The 14,680-nt window shown below is 41.9% G+C and overlaps 1 protein-coding gene across 2 annotated transcripts in view; it reads right to left on the minus strand.

Moving 5' to 3' along the window:
• WWOX (WW domain containing oxidoreductase) overlaps positions 1-14,680 on the minus strand; it is a 578,638-nt gene that overhangs the window by 287,152 nt on the left and 276,806 nt on the right. The window lies entirely within an intron of this gene.

The raw sequence follows: 14,680 nt of genomic DNA on the forward strand, positions 1-14,680 counted from the left end.
CCCGGGGCAAGGCAAATAATTTGCGCCCCCTAACCCGGGGCAAGGCAAGTACAGTAATTTACTCTCCCAAGCAGCAGCAGCAGCGAGGCTTCTCTTTCCCCCGCGCTCTCCTGGAGCTGCCTCTTTTCTTTCCTTTTTTCCCTTTCTCCAAGGCTTTTCGCTTTCTCTCCTTAATTGATTCCTCCTCCACACCGCAGCGTTTCCTAGCTGCTTCCCCCCCCCTTCCCCTCTCTCTCCTCCTCGCTCTGCTTGCCTTGCCCTGCACCGGCAGCAGCAGGCGCAGCCAGACCCCCGCCAGCCAGCCCGCCTGCCCGCCCACCCGGCTTCCTCTCCTTTTTTTGCCCGCGGCAGAAGGCTTCGCTCTCCCCCTTCCGCGACCTCCTCGCCAAGCCGAGCGAGCGCGGGCTCCCTAACCCGTGGATTTTAGTAGGGGCAGAGAGCTGCTAGTGCGAGCGCGCCCCCCGCCCATGTTGCGCCCGGTGCGGCCGGCCCCCCTGGCACCCCCCACGCTACGCCACTGTATAAGAGAACTACAAAAGAGCAATGGATAACTCCTGGTTATCAATGTTCTATTGTTCATTTTATGATAGAAGATTGATTGATTTGACAGTGTGCAATGTTCTGTGCTTTTAAGTTTTTACTTTGTTGTCACTAAATATTTCTTTTAAGAGATAAAAAGATCCTCCATTCTGGTAAATGATTGTGCTGTTGCTTTCTAATAAAGACAATGAAAGAAAGAAAAATTGCTGAGCTCCAAGAAGAACTGTAGTTAATCCACACAATTTTTATACAGTTATTGTGACAAAATGGATTGAACAGGTACTGTGGATACAGGAATACATAAATGAAATGCATCCCACTGGAAAAGCTTTTTACTCACATTGTCATTTACAGCTCCTGAATTAATAGACCAAGAAAGGCACCAGAGGCACCAACAAAATGCAGTAAAACCATTGGCAGCCAGTGGTGTCTCAAAGTTTAATTCCCCGGGGGAGAAAAGGACACTGCCTAATCTGTATTCAGTCCTGACATTGTCCACATCTGATATGGAACATTAGCTACTAACTCTCTCAATAGACTAGTGTCCTTCAGTTTATATTACTTTATGTTAATAGTAGAAAAATTACACACAACATCATTTATCATTGTTATACTGCACTATACATCCCATAGCTTATTTTAATATATCTATTTACTCCTAGGATATGGAGAATCTTTTTTAAAAAATTGTGTTTCAAGACAAACCTGTAAAGAGTCATTGCAAGTGCCTTTAAACATACACACACATTCCTACATCCATGTTAAAAACAATCTGTAAGGAACTGTATGTTGAAATCTTAGTGACTTTCTTTGGTTAGAAAAGACTGTATTGTGCTATGTTATAAATCCTAGCAAAACATGGAGTGTAACTAGGGCTCTCGGCAGAGCCCACTGATGGAGTGGTAGCCCATGTTAGAGTAGACCCACTGAAATTAGAGGACATGAGTAACTTAATTTAAGCGGAATAATTTAATGTGGAGTGGGAATTGTTTTGTTACTGCAATTGTTAAGTAGTTGAGCAGTTAGAAATCCTTGGTGATTTACTGCAATTCTACCGGTTGATCTAGAACTACCTTCTGCCCACCACTCCCAGAAAGCTGCGTTACACAAAATCGTAGTTACCAGCTCCAGGGGGCTGAGGCTCTTTGGGCCCCCTCAAAATATTTTTGAGGGGGCTTCCCCCTCCCATTGTTGAGGCTGTATGCAGAGCTGGACGCTGAGCAATGTCAGGACATCATGCAACGACACACACACAATGTCAGGAGATCATGCAACATCAGGATGACGCAACATCACATTCAGAATATGGCGCCTCTGCAGCAGATGAAACTATCCATCTAGCCAAGTATTATCTACTAATACTGGCAGCAGTTTTCCAGGGTGTTAGGCAAAGGTCTTTCCCATCACTTGCTAACTTAAACTTGTAACTAGAGATGCTGTGGATTGAACCTAGAACCTTCTGAAGTAAAAGCACTTGCTCTACCACTGAGCTGTTATCCCTTTCTATATGAAAAAAATAAATTGACCCTGTCCCACACCACAGCTCCCACCATTCTGCAACAGAAATGACCAGTCCTAGTCCTAAGTGACATAGGCTCTAAAAGTAAAGAATAGGAGTTTACTTGAATGTAGGTTGTATTCCTTGAATTCCCTTGATTATATTCTCCTGGAATGAGGTCATGTAATTCTTTAACACTGCAAGATTTGAATGGCTTGTTTACAGCTATGTTCAGTCTGAATCTAAGAGGACCATTTTTTGTCCATTAAAAACCACATATGCAAGAATCTTAGGAACACATCTATAAGATTTGGCATGGGCATTCCAAAGCACAGTCCATTCAGGCATGTTTAAGTTGGGGAAAGGCTTTGCCATAATTTTAGTTACTTTAACATCTCAGCAGCTGGAAAATGGCTTCATTTGGAAATGATTTTGCAGATCATTAGTCCACAATGATTAAATGAAGTGGCATACTAACATAAGAAAATAAGCCAATGTGCATTTTACTCTTTAAACATTTTTACTCACTATTCTCCTCAAAGGCAAAATTCCAAATTTCTCCCTTTTTACATACTGTTCAATAACTAATAAAAGTAAAATTAAAAGCAGTATAAATATCCACCTCCTAGTCCTAAGTTGCTATTGAGTATGAACAAGCTGGCCCAGGCTTTGAACACTACAACATGGAAAAAAGTGGGAAAGGGTAGGCTTCTGGAGAAAAACACAAGCAAACTTTATTATTTGTACATATGTGTGTGTGTGTGTGTGTGTGTGTAATTGGTTTCATGGACTTACATGACCAAACCATTTGTCTAGCACAGTATTGTCTACTTTGATTGGCAATGGCTATCTGGGTCTCCTATCACCTACTATCTGACCCACTGAGTGGAGATGGTAGAGATTTAATTTGGATCTTTAGCATGCAAAGCAAGGACAATAATGATAAGTGATGCCCCTTTCCATTTATCTGTTGCCTTTCAACCAGGGGTGGACCTTGGTAATATTACGCCCTGTGCAAAGCCAAAAATTGACATGCACAAGCCTTCCCTATGCTTGGCAAAGCAAGGTGCCCGTGGGGTGAAGGCATAAGGCTATGGCAGAGTGCCCTCCCATCTCCTTCCCAAAGCCAGGCAAGTGCCAACTGCATTTTGAGGAAAGAAGGACTCTAGGAAGGTGTCAGTGCCTCATGGGGAAGGTGCTTGGAAACCGGTGTGATGGAATTGGTCATGCTGTCCTAAATCTGCCTCTGTTTCTATCAACAATTTCAAGGCAATGTTATCCCTTATTTTCCCCTCTCTGAGCAAAGCTGTGAGGTGAATTAGTCTGAGAGAATAAATCTCTTCAGGCATTCAGTTTGGAGCTGTGAATGAGCAAGTGGGAATGTATGGGGTGAGCCCTGCCACCATTGTGACGCTTTGTGTGCCAGGCACATATACCAGCCAATGGATAGTCAGTGTTAGTCTGAAGAGGGCAGCCTTACTTGTCCATAAACTTTTCACTGGAGGGACAAGAGTGTGGGTCACACAGGGATTCTGTTCTCTTGTTGGAAATCTTATACACGAGCAAGGCAGCCCCCTCAGACAACCAGTCACCTTAAACTGGACTTGTGGTAACATCGAGGAGACAGAGCTTGCCCAGCATGTTCTTCCTTGCCCTTTTGTATGCTCAACCTGAATGCCAGAGGATACCTACGGAGGCTGGCCCATGGACTCAAAGAGCTGACTGCGGAATTGAACCTGGGGAGCCAGTGCTTTGCCTGCCATTGTTGGGTGTATTATGAGTGGAGATGGATTCGATTAACTTTTGCTTTTAACAATTTTAAATACACTCAAGTGGTTGTGAAAAATTCCCGTAAACCAAACAGAAATACCTCTTGGAATAATTCATGAGTAGTAAAACATTTACTAACTCAAACTCGGGATCACCTCCCTTCTCCTCCGGCAAACTATGTCTGATTGCAAAACAAATCCAAAGAGAAAGGTGGAAATCCAGCTCAGACATGAAACCTACATTTTCCCCTCCAGTCCAAATACTTCAGAGCGGCGGTGGACTTCTGTGTTGTGACAGCAAGTGGCAAAACTTATAAATGCCACAGAGACACCTTTGGTTTAAGAAACAGTAAAGAAAAAGCCCTCAGAGAAGTTTGGAACTGGATTTTTTTTGGTAACAACTACAGACATTTAAGGGACGAAGAAGTGCCCTCAGCAGCACAGTGATAGCACACAGCCTACGACAGGTTCCAGAGTAGCATCAGCTTTTTACTCTTTAGCCCAATGTACTCCTGTAAGATATTTGCGGTGAACTTTGGGGCTGCCCAGCTGTTGCTTAGGCAGATGACGTTTATACATGTCTGGAGAGGAACTTGAGCCCACCTGTGACATAAAGCCAAACATATTGCATTAAATATGTGTCTCCTCATCTGTCCCCTGAGAAATCTCTATGTGGGACAAGAAGCTACAGTTAGAACTGGATATGGAACAACTGATTGGTTCAAAATTGGGAAAGGAGTACGGCAAGGCTGTATATTGTCTCCCTGCTTATTTAACTTATATGCAGAATTCATCATGCGAAAGGCTGGGCTGGATGAATCCCAAGCTGGAATTAAGATTGCAGGAAGAAATATCAACAACCTCAGATATGCAGATGACACAACCTTGATGGCAGAAAGTGAGGAGGAATTAAAGAACCTTTTAATGAGAGTGAAAGAGGAGAGCGCAAAATATGGTCTGAAGCTCAACATCAAAAAAACGAAGATCATGGCCACTGGGCCCATCACCTCCTGGCAAATAGAAGGGGAAGAAATGGAGGCAGTGAGAGATTTTACTTTCTTGGGCTCCATGATCACTGCAGATGGTGACAGCAGTCACAAAATTAAAAGACGCCTGCTCCTTGGGAGAAAGGCGATGGCAAACCTAGACAGCATCTTAAAAAGCAGAGACATCACCTTGCCAACAAAGGTCCATATAGTTAAAGCCATGGTTTTTCCAGTAGTGATGTATGGAAGTGAGAGCTGGACCATAAAGAAGGCTGATCGCTGAAGAATTGATGCTTTTGAATTATGGTGCTGGAAAAGACTCCTGAGAGTCCCATGGACTGCAAGAAGATCAAACGCATCCATTCTTAAGGAAATTAGCCCTGAGTGCTCACTGGAAGGACAGATCGTGAAGCTGAGGCTCCAATACTTTGGCCACCTCATGAGAAGAGAAGACTCCCTGGAAAAGACCCTGATGTTGGGAAAGATGGAGGGCACAAGGAGAAGGGGACGACAGAGGACGAGATGGTTGGACAGTGTTTTCGAAGCTACAAACATGAGTCTGACCAAACTGCGGGAGACAGTGGAAGACAGAAGTGCCTGGCGTGCTCTGGTCCATGGGGTCACAAAGAGTCGGACACGACTAAACGACTAAACAACAACAACATTGCATTAAGTGTGTGTGTGTGTGTGTGTGTGTGTGTAAAATAATATTACCGTACACAGCACCACAATCTCCATCAGCAGTGTGAGATTCCAGGGGTTGTAGGCCTGCTTACCAGGATCCACATTCCCTGTTAGAGCAAAGAGGCACAACAGAGCCTGTGGTGTCTTTATGATATACAGTGGTACCTCAGGTTAAGTACTTAATTCGTTCCGGAGGTCCGTTCTTAATCTGAAACTGTTCTTAACCTGAAGCACCACTTTAGCTAATGGGGCCTCCCGCTGCTGCTGCACCGCCGGAGCACGATTTCTGTTCTCATCCTGAAGCAAAGTTCTTAACCCGAGGTACTATTTCCGGGTTAGCGGAGTCTGTAACCTGAAGCGTCTGTAACCCGAGGTACCACTGTATGGTTTTATTTACACATATACAGTGTGACCTCTGTATCCGTTCCGGAGGCCCGTTCGCAACATGAAAAGCCCGCAACCTGAAGCACCATATCTGTGCAGGTGCGTGGTGCGATTTGGTGCTTGTGCGCATGCACGATCTAGCGCTACTGCGCATGCGCGAGAGGCGAAACCCGGAAGTAACCCTTTCCAGTACTTCCGGGTCGCCATGGGGTGCAACCTGAAAAAACGTAACATGAAGCAAACATAACATGAGGTATTACTGTATACAAGATGGGAAGGTAGCCTATCTAGGAGAAGAAAAACTCTGATCCTAGACCTCTGCTGCCTTGCAGGTGCAGGAAAGGCTAAGGAGTAAACTCTACACAAATCTGGAGTGGAGTACCTAAGACAGCTGGACAACAACTCCTGCAGCCAAACTGGTAACAAACATATTGCTCTGCTTTCCTTTGGACCACATCACAGAGGCTGAGAGGAAGGTCTTGTCATCTGGGCAGCCCAGGACCTTTGTACTGTACACAGTGCTCAGGCTTGTGCCTCAGAGTGGTCACTTCACTGCTGCTAATGCAGCAGTTTGACTTCACCCCTGGAGACACACTGTCTCCCAAGACAGATGGATGCCAACAACAACACACCTGCACCTAGATGGAGGGATTGCAGCGCATTCACATCTGGCTTCCCCTATAAGGGAATATAGATTCAAAGGTCTGCAAAAAGCCATTCTCTGTGTCTTCTTTGTTCCAGCCTGTCATCCCCAGTTCACTTGGAGTTCTGCGCCTCTTTCTGTTTCTCGCTGCTAACTGACCCCAAGGACCTCCCCACAGCCTACATCATTCAAAGTTGAAACCCTAAACCTGGTCTTTGCCTCTGCCCATTAGCACCCAATGAAGAAGGGGCCCCACTCCCCCTTGCCTGGGAGCCTTGCTCTCTCATTGTTTCCTTGAAGGGCCATCACTGTCCTTTGTATCCCACTAATGACCCATTCAGCTAGCTCTGCCAGGCTGGCTTGGCTCGCTAGCATAACTAAATCCAGAGAGTTTCCATGCTTGGCAAAGTTCAATCAAACCTTGATTGATTCTAACTTTTACTAGATCCTTTTAGGGGGATCTAGCCCCCCCCCATCACATAACATCACAAACTTTATTCCCATTGTTAGGAGTCCTAACAACTCTCAGTACCATTAATAAACTACAGTTTAAAGTGGCATAAGAGTTCTTTAAATGAGGTCCCAGAATGTATTTTGGGTCATATTAGCAGTCCAGTATTCCCAGCCTGCATTTTCTGTCACATGCTCTTCGCTGCTTCCTGGCAGGCTAGTAGACAAAAGCATTCCAGGGCACCGGAGCAGGGGAGGGGGGGGCTACAGATGTGCTGTGGGGTGCTTTAGGGAAAGTGGAGGCAGAATGTGCTTCACTCCATCATCACACCATTTAGAAACAGAAGGAAAAGCACACAGCTGCTCCACATCACAAGGAATCTGCTGTGCGCCACAGCCTCTTACTCCTGGGCACGCTTCCGCCAGAGAATGGGAATTACCACTGCTGTCATTTTATTATTCTACTTAGCATTCCTACCAGCGCAGGGCATTTCATCATACTTTGCTTAACTCTGAAGAGCCAGTCATCCTCAGTTATTGTTTTCACTTTTATATACTATTAATGAATTAGCTTTTTTATGGCTGTTATTTCTCAATTAGTGCAATCCCTCAAGGTAGCTAAAAGGCTCTAATACTTGGTTTCTCTCCAGCTACAGTCTAAGATTTGAGGGAGGGCGGTGAGTTGCAGGGGGGAGACTCTTTCTTTCTTTCTTTCTTTCTTTCTTTCTTTCTTTCTTTCTCTCTCCCTCAATGATGAGAGGTCCTTGGCATTTGGGGGATGGGGTTTTATATGTATTTTTAGGGGTAGGGGATTAGTGGCTTGCCACTGATGCTTTTGGCTGCTCTGTGTTTTCAGTTTCCATCCATAACTGACAGCTGTGATGAGTCATGCATCGGTCCTAACAACAATAACAATTAAATATGTATTTAATCATTTAATCAAATTAATAAAATATGCATCCATTTGCATGTGACCAAAATAATAGTTTTGAAGAAAATAGGTTGGAAGGAAAGTGGGGAGAACTCCTATTTTAGTTATAATTTGCCCTTAATGATGGTGAATTCTAAATTTGCCTTGAATTACTTGCCCTTTGCTTGCTTTGTGGCATATCTTCTCCCTCATTTGTCTATTGAATGCTTTGAGTTTTATTTGCGTGTTTTACAAAGGTAACAAAAAATGATGACAGAACAAAATGACAAAACCATTTACAAGTCAATAAGCAACTACTGTTCCATTTTTTAAATTGTTTATGTAAACTGTGGGGGACTCCAGTAATAGAAAATATTATAGTTTACATCAAATCTAGAATTGCCAGTGTTCAAGAGCATAAATTTCATAAAACGTTTACAGGGCAATGTGAAACTAAATTGCCATTTCAAGTGGCAAATTGGTGTGCCCATTGGCAAGTACACTTATCTTCTGAAGCCGGGGAGCAATATCACTTGGAGTCCATACAAACAAAGACATTATATTATTATAAATACCTATACTGTTGTAGACCTTTGAATGAGGTTAGTGTCCGATTGTACATAGTTGTAAAATAGCAAACAGGCCTAAGCAAATAGAAGAGAAACAATGACTATAATTCAGTATTTTAAAACTGAAGTTCTTCAGGAAATTTTCATCTCTGCCAGATCACTGTGAATTAATGTGCAAGTCTCACTGTTGAGACATACTCACGTAAACTCTAATACAGTGGTACCTCGGGTTAAGTACTTAATTCGTTCCAGAGGTCCGTTCTTAACCTGAAACTGTTCTTAACCTGAAGAAGGTTAAGTACTTAATTCGTTCCAGAGGTCCGTTCTTAACCTGAAACTGTTCTTAACCTGAAGCACCACTTTAGCTAATGGGGCCTCCCACTGCTGCCGCGCCGCCAGAGCACAATTTCTGTTCTCATCCTGAAGCAAAATTCTTAACCCAAGGTACTATTTCTGGGTTAGCGGAGTCTGTAACCTGAAGCATATGTAACCTGAGGTACCACTGTACAGCAGTACTGTGGTATTTCTTTTTCGGCTATCCCAATTTACTACTGCACCTCACTTGAACATACAGCACAAAGTGTTTAAAAATACTGGAAAGAACATACTTGGCTACCTGTGCGTAGTGATTGCAACCCAAAACCCATCATGTAGAGCCTAGTTTCACAAAATGAAACGACCACAGAGAACTACAGGAGTGAGTTATAGAAGGCTGTTCTTCCTAATTCAACAGTGTCAGGTACATAATGCACCCTTTATGGCTAAAAGTTTATTTTAAATGCATATCAAGAAGATGGAGAGCTAGAAAGCAAATGCAAAATGGTATGTGGGGTTCAGTTATAAATTAATACCGGCAGGCTAAACTGCCTTCATGAAAAGAATATGAATCTTAAAACCCATTGCTGCTACAAAACAGATAAAAAGGTATGAAGGTATATAAGCATTTGCTTCTGACATTTTGCTGTGAAGCACATAATTCCTCAAAATATGACAATAACACTAGTAAAATACAAGTTGAAAACTAAAGAAAATGTTGTTGTAACATGCTAATCCATAATCAATATGAATCTGTCTCATACTAGGTCATACAGTTGGTCTGTTTAGTACTGTTTAGTACTGTTTGTTCTGAGTGGCAGCAGATTCTCCAGTCTCTCTGTAGCAGAGAGAAGTTTTTTTCCATCACCTGCTTTCTGATTCTTTTTAACTGGAGATGTCAGGTATTGTATATAGTGGTCCCTTCTGTGTGCAAACAGTTGCTCTGCCATGGAGCAAGCCTGGCTCTTGGTCATACATGCATAAAGCAACACAATTGACACCATGAGAACCTATGTGGTATAGTGCCTAGAAAGTTGGACAATGATTGGGCAGACCCAGGTTCACATACCCAGTCATGAAGTTCACCTGGTGTACTTGGGTTAGTCCATCACTGTCACCCTAACTGACCTCACAGGTGTGTTGTGAGGGGGATATTAAAATGGGGAATATTAAGTGCCACCCTGAAAATCTCAATTAAAAGACAAGAAAAAATGTAATTATATAAACTAACGATGAAGAACAGGTGCTTGCTTGCACAAATGTATGTGATATCTGCCCGGTGGAGGGATTTGGGGCTTTACAAAGTGCACCCCAGATATATTTCCTAATCTGGACCACGACTAGCATCCACTACGGACATATTGAGGAGCAAGGTTTTGCAGGTGAGTGATGTCTAGTTGCATTTTCTTAGGAAGAGCCACCAAAGGTGAACATTCAGTCATATTCTCTTGAAAAACTAATGTTGCTTTTGTTTGCTATGATAAGTACTATCCTGCAGTTGCAGCTGATAAGGTATAGAAATGTGTAGCACATCAAGTGTATTTCATGTTGTCAGATTCCCCCCCCCCCTTTCCCTGAAAGAAACATGGTTATAACCACAGTTAATTCTGAATGGTAGTGTTCATTATCCAATTCTAGGAAAGATTAGTTAACAAGCTACAAAAATGAACACGTTACTAAATCGTTGGCATAAGGAGAAAAAACAGCTGGATCGTTAAAAAGCCTCGCAATTAGAGTGATGAAATACATTCCAGCTGAGTTCATTTCATAAACTCACAAAATTCTAAAGAAAAAAGTATTGGTAACATGGAAAAAATAGTAGCATGCAGCTCTCATTACCTGCATGTTTTCAAGCAATTTCTGCATTCCTAAACATTCATGTTGAGCTTCCATACTTTGGTGAAAAGTTCAAAGTTCACATTTGGTCCAATCAACAGGCAAATAATCTAGGGGCTCTTTATGCCCCCAAGACTAAGGCAGTTATTGGATGAAGGGACATCATCATATATGAAATGCCCTGACGGGCAAATTCTACTACAGTGCATTTTTTCCATGAAGGAATGCCCATGAAAATTTTACACCAAAACTGTAATATTTATCTGAAATTTCAGTAGGCTGTGGAACAGATTCTTACTCAATGCTTTACTTCTTGTGAAATCTACAGTGATTTTTTGGCATTCCACTTCAATTTAACGTGCATTCCGCAAAAAGGGAAGTGTAATTTCCTAATCTTCCTAAAATTCAACACAGATCTATCACCTCATCTCAGCCTTTTGTAATTTATCTGAACTAGTCCACACTAGTCCTGATAGTTCTGATAGTCTGCTATAAACAGATTAGAGGAAATACAAACACTTTAACCTCATAAACAAAGTGTTTGTATTTCCTCTAATCTGTTAATAGCAGACTATCAGAACTGTCCATCAGAGAAGATTAAGGACCATTTTACAAGAAAAAACTTAGAAATCTCCAGGAATTCTGAACAGCTTGTCATTACTAATACTGTACATAAACGTTTGTTTTTCATATGAAATGTAATGAAGGAATTTTAATTTCTTAGAAATTTGCATGGTTATTGCAGCCCATATTTAAGTTTTCAACTTCACATCATTATGCAGTTTAGGGCAGATTAAAATAAACAATTAAAAACTTGAAAGAAGTAGGCACTGGCCTGGTTCACACATCACTTTAACCAGGGGTGAGGGAACTTTTAGCTCAGCAGACCATATTTTTATCTCTTCTACTTCCATGGCCCAACTTTAAAAGGTGCTGGGACTACTCAGCTTCAGTCATTTGATGCCATAATGAATGACAATGGGTTCTGAGCTGCATTTCCCAAACTAACAATCAGCCAGCTGTTGGGCCCCTGGGAGGTGATGCACAAGCAGCTTTGCAAGCACTGCCAATTGGCAATACCTGCAAAGCCTGTTTTTCCCAACCCCACCTTTACCTACCCCCCACCTGATGTTATATATGCTATTAGTTGTAGGGCAGGTGGGTGTGGCTTGGTCAAAACAGCCTCCCAGTCTGAATGAGGAAGCCTGTGAGGTCAAATTAATTCCACAGGCTGAAGGTGGTTTCCCACCCCTGATTTAAACCATAGTTAAACTACACTATTGTTTAAAGGTTAATGCACAGTGTGCTGGCGCATGTGGCTAAAATCATTGGCACTTTGCTCCTCTGTTGTGCTGCCAAGAGATAAGCCATGGTTTAGCTGACACTGGCTCAAAGTTTGTTTCTTCTCTTTGCAGTGAAACAAATGACAGGACTGGGTTGGGATGCAACTCTTACAAAATTCTCTCTAACACCAATTACTACAGAAAATAAACCTGTGTTTTACACAGTTACATGTCTATCTTGTCAACACAACAGAAAGATTATTGTTTCATTGGCATACTTCTCCACATCACCATATATAATGTGGGATATTTTCATATGGAAAAAAGTGAGTAAGAGAGGACATAATAGTAATGTATATAATTTTGAATGGGGTAGAAGAATAGGATAGAGTGTTTTTCTCCCTCTCTTCAACCTGTTTTAAACCCCATGGTGAGCTACACATAGAATATTATAGGCTTTAGTCTCAAGCATTGTTGTCAACTACTATTATGTATAATCACAAAAGGGGCAACAGAAAACATCATGTCTCTTTCTCAGTCCCCTCTTATACCCTCTAGCTCAGGGGTAGCCAATATGATGCCCTCCAGATGTTGGATTACCATAATACTGACCATTGTCCATACTAGGAAAGGCTAAAGGGAGCTGGTCCAATAACATATGGAATATTGGCTTACTTCTGCTCCAGCTTTTCCAGATTACCAGCTGCCACTGGTACTTATCTTATCCCTTGATGTTTTCCCAATACAGTCACTGGTTTTAGATGACAACTGTTCTAGTGGATGTGGTCTGGTTCTGGCTAAAACACCTGCGCAATATTCAATTGGGTTCACATTGCACAGCTTCCCATTCAACTTATACACCAAATGAGGAGCCTTTATCAGTATCAGTTCTATATCTTCCTTCTAAAGCAGCTGAAGGAATCAATTTCAACTGAGCTTTACTAAAGGCAATCCTATGTCTCAATTTCTGCAATTCTTTTAAATAACAAGGGAGAACAAGGGTAATTCTTATACAATTGTGCTGCTTTAGGAACCAATATAGTTGCTGCTATAGGGATACAGCTAACATTATGCTTGAAAAGCGTTTTATTGAGCTCCATTCCAAACTCTTTATTTATAGTTCAGAATAGCCTGATTTCATCACTAAGGATGAAGTAAACCCCTTCTGAGAATGATTCTTCATTTCCTCAAATGCCATAAATATTTCCAGGTTGGCTTACAAATAACCATAAAAATACAAGATATGTCCACAATAAAATCAACGTATCAGGTAGAAGCATGGAAGAAGAACCCAATTCATATTTGTATTAGGTAGAATTATTTAGCACAGGCATCCCCAAACTTGGCCCTCCAGATGTTTTGGGACTACAATTCCCATCATCCCTGACCATGGTCCCAACAGTTCCAAAGGCAGATTCATAAAATCATAAACAACCTATTTGCATTGTGACTGTCTTATCATTTGGGTGGTTTCTTCTGACTCAGGGCTAATATAGGTGTGTGAAGGACAGTGTCAAGAGTGAGAAGAACCAACACCATGTTTTAGCTTTCTGCCTGGTGTACTAGTTGTTGCTGTGGGAGGCTTTACAGTATTAGACAGTTTTCCTTAAATGACAGAATGATCCTGTATAGAAATAAAAAGAAAAAGGAAGAGCCAGCATGCCACAAAAGACTCAAACCTAGCCTTTCCATTACATGTTAGCTTTCTACGAGGGGGGAACAAATTCACATTGGAGCAGCAATCATGCTAGTCGCCTCCTGCAATCTGATACAGTACAGCCAAGACATAAACATACTACCTCAGGGACTCTCCTGAGCCTGCCCCCAATGCCACTCCATCATATTTAGTTGCCTTGAAGACACACTAATTAAGGCAGGCTTTGCCATCCTGAATCTCTCCATGTTCTGGATTACAATTCCCATAATTCAGGACTTCTGGAGAGCACCAAGTTGGCCTAGGTTGAGTTAAGAATTCCCACTGTTTAGAGAGGGACGAGGAAGTCGCCTAAATGGACTTTATAAAATATAGGATGGTGGGGCTAGAATAAATATCTAATCTAGATAAGTACTATACATTCTGTCACACATACCTTCTATATAACCATGTCAGCACCATCCCAAAGCATGTCCAGTAGTCTACCTGAAGTAGTTAAAATGCAGGTTTGGGGTCAGTTCTCCCTATCTCTTTAATGTAACTGTAATATGTAAGTACACTGGTGTTATTTCCTTCAAACATGCACAGACTGGCATATTCAAAGCTAAGAGGAGAGAAAGTTGTGGAAATATTTGTTTTCCTGAGCAGGACTCCTCTTTGTTTCCCTTTTTTCTGTGTAAAGGTCACTCCATGAGCCACAAAGATCTAATCAAAACACTGGCAGACACCAACCTTGGGATCCTAGTGGGGGTAAAATAATTACTATAAAAGGAAATATTAAAAGGGGGGGAGGGTCACCAGCTTGGAGTGTCAATGAACATTTATGCATTAAGCAGCCGCTGTAAAATATTTAATGTTTAAATGAATGTTTTATGTTTACCATAAAAAAACCCTCCAGCCATGAAGGGCTTTTAAATGTTACATATAAAATGTAAGCAAAACCAAACAGAAAGCAAAGGACACTTGAGAGGGCAAGGTTTGCAACATTACACAGTGTTTGGTTTCTTTAACAAATCAAATGGGTGTGTTTGTTTTTAATTGTTTACTTCACTTTTATGAATTAACCAGAAGCCTCTAATTCATCAGAAGCTGTCAAGGCTAGAACTGGGGAGAGAAAGATCTGTATGTTGCTCTTGCTGCTGCTGCCCTATGTGGTGAA

The sequence above is a fragment of the Podarcis pityusensis genome (assembly GCF_964106645.2).
Source record: "Podarcis pityusensis genome assembly, chromosome: 8".
Classification (NCBI taxonomy): domain Eukaryota; kingdom Metazoa; phylum Chordata; class Lepidosauria; order Squamata; family Lacertidae; genus Podarcis; species Podarcis pityusensis.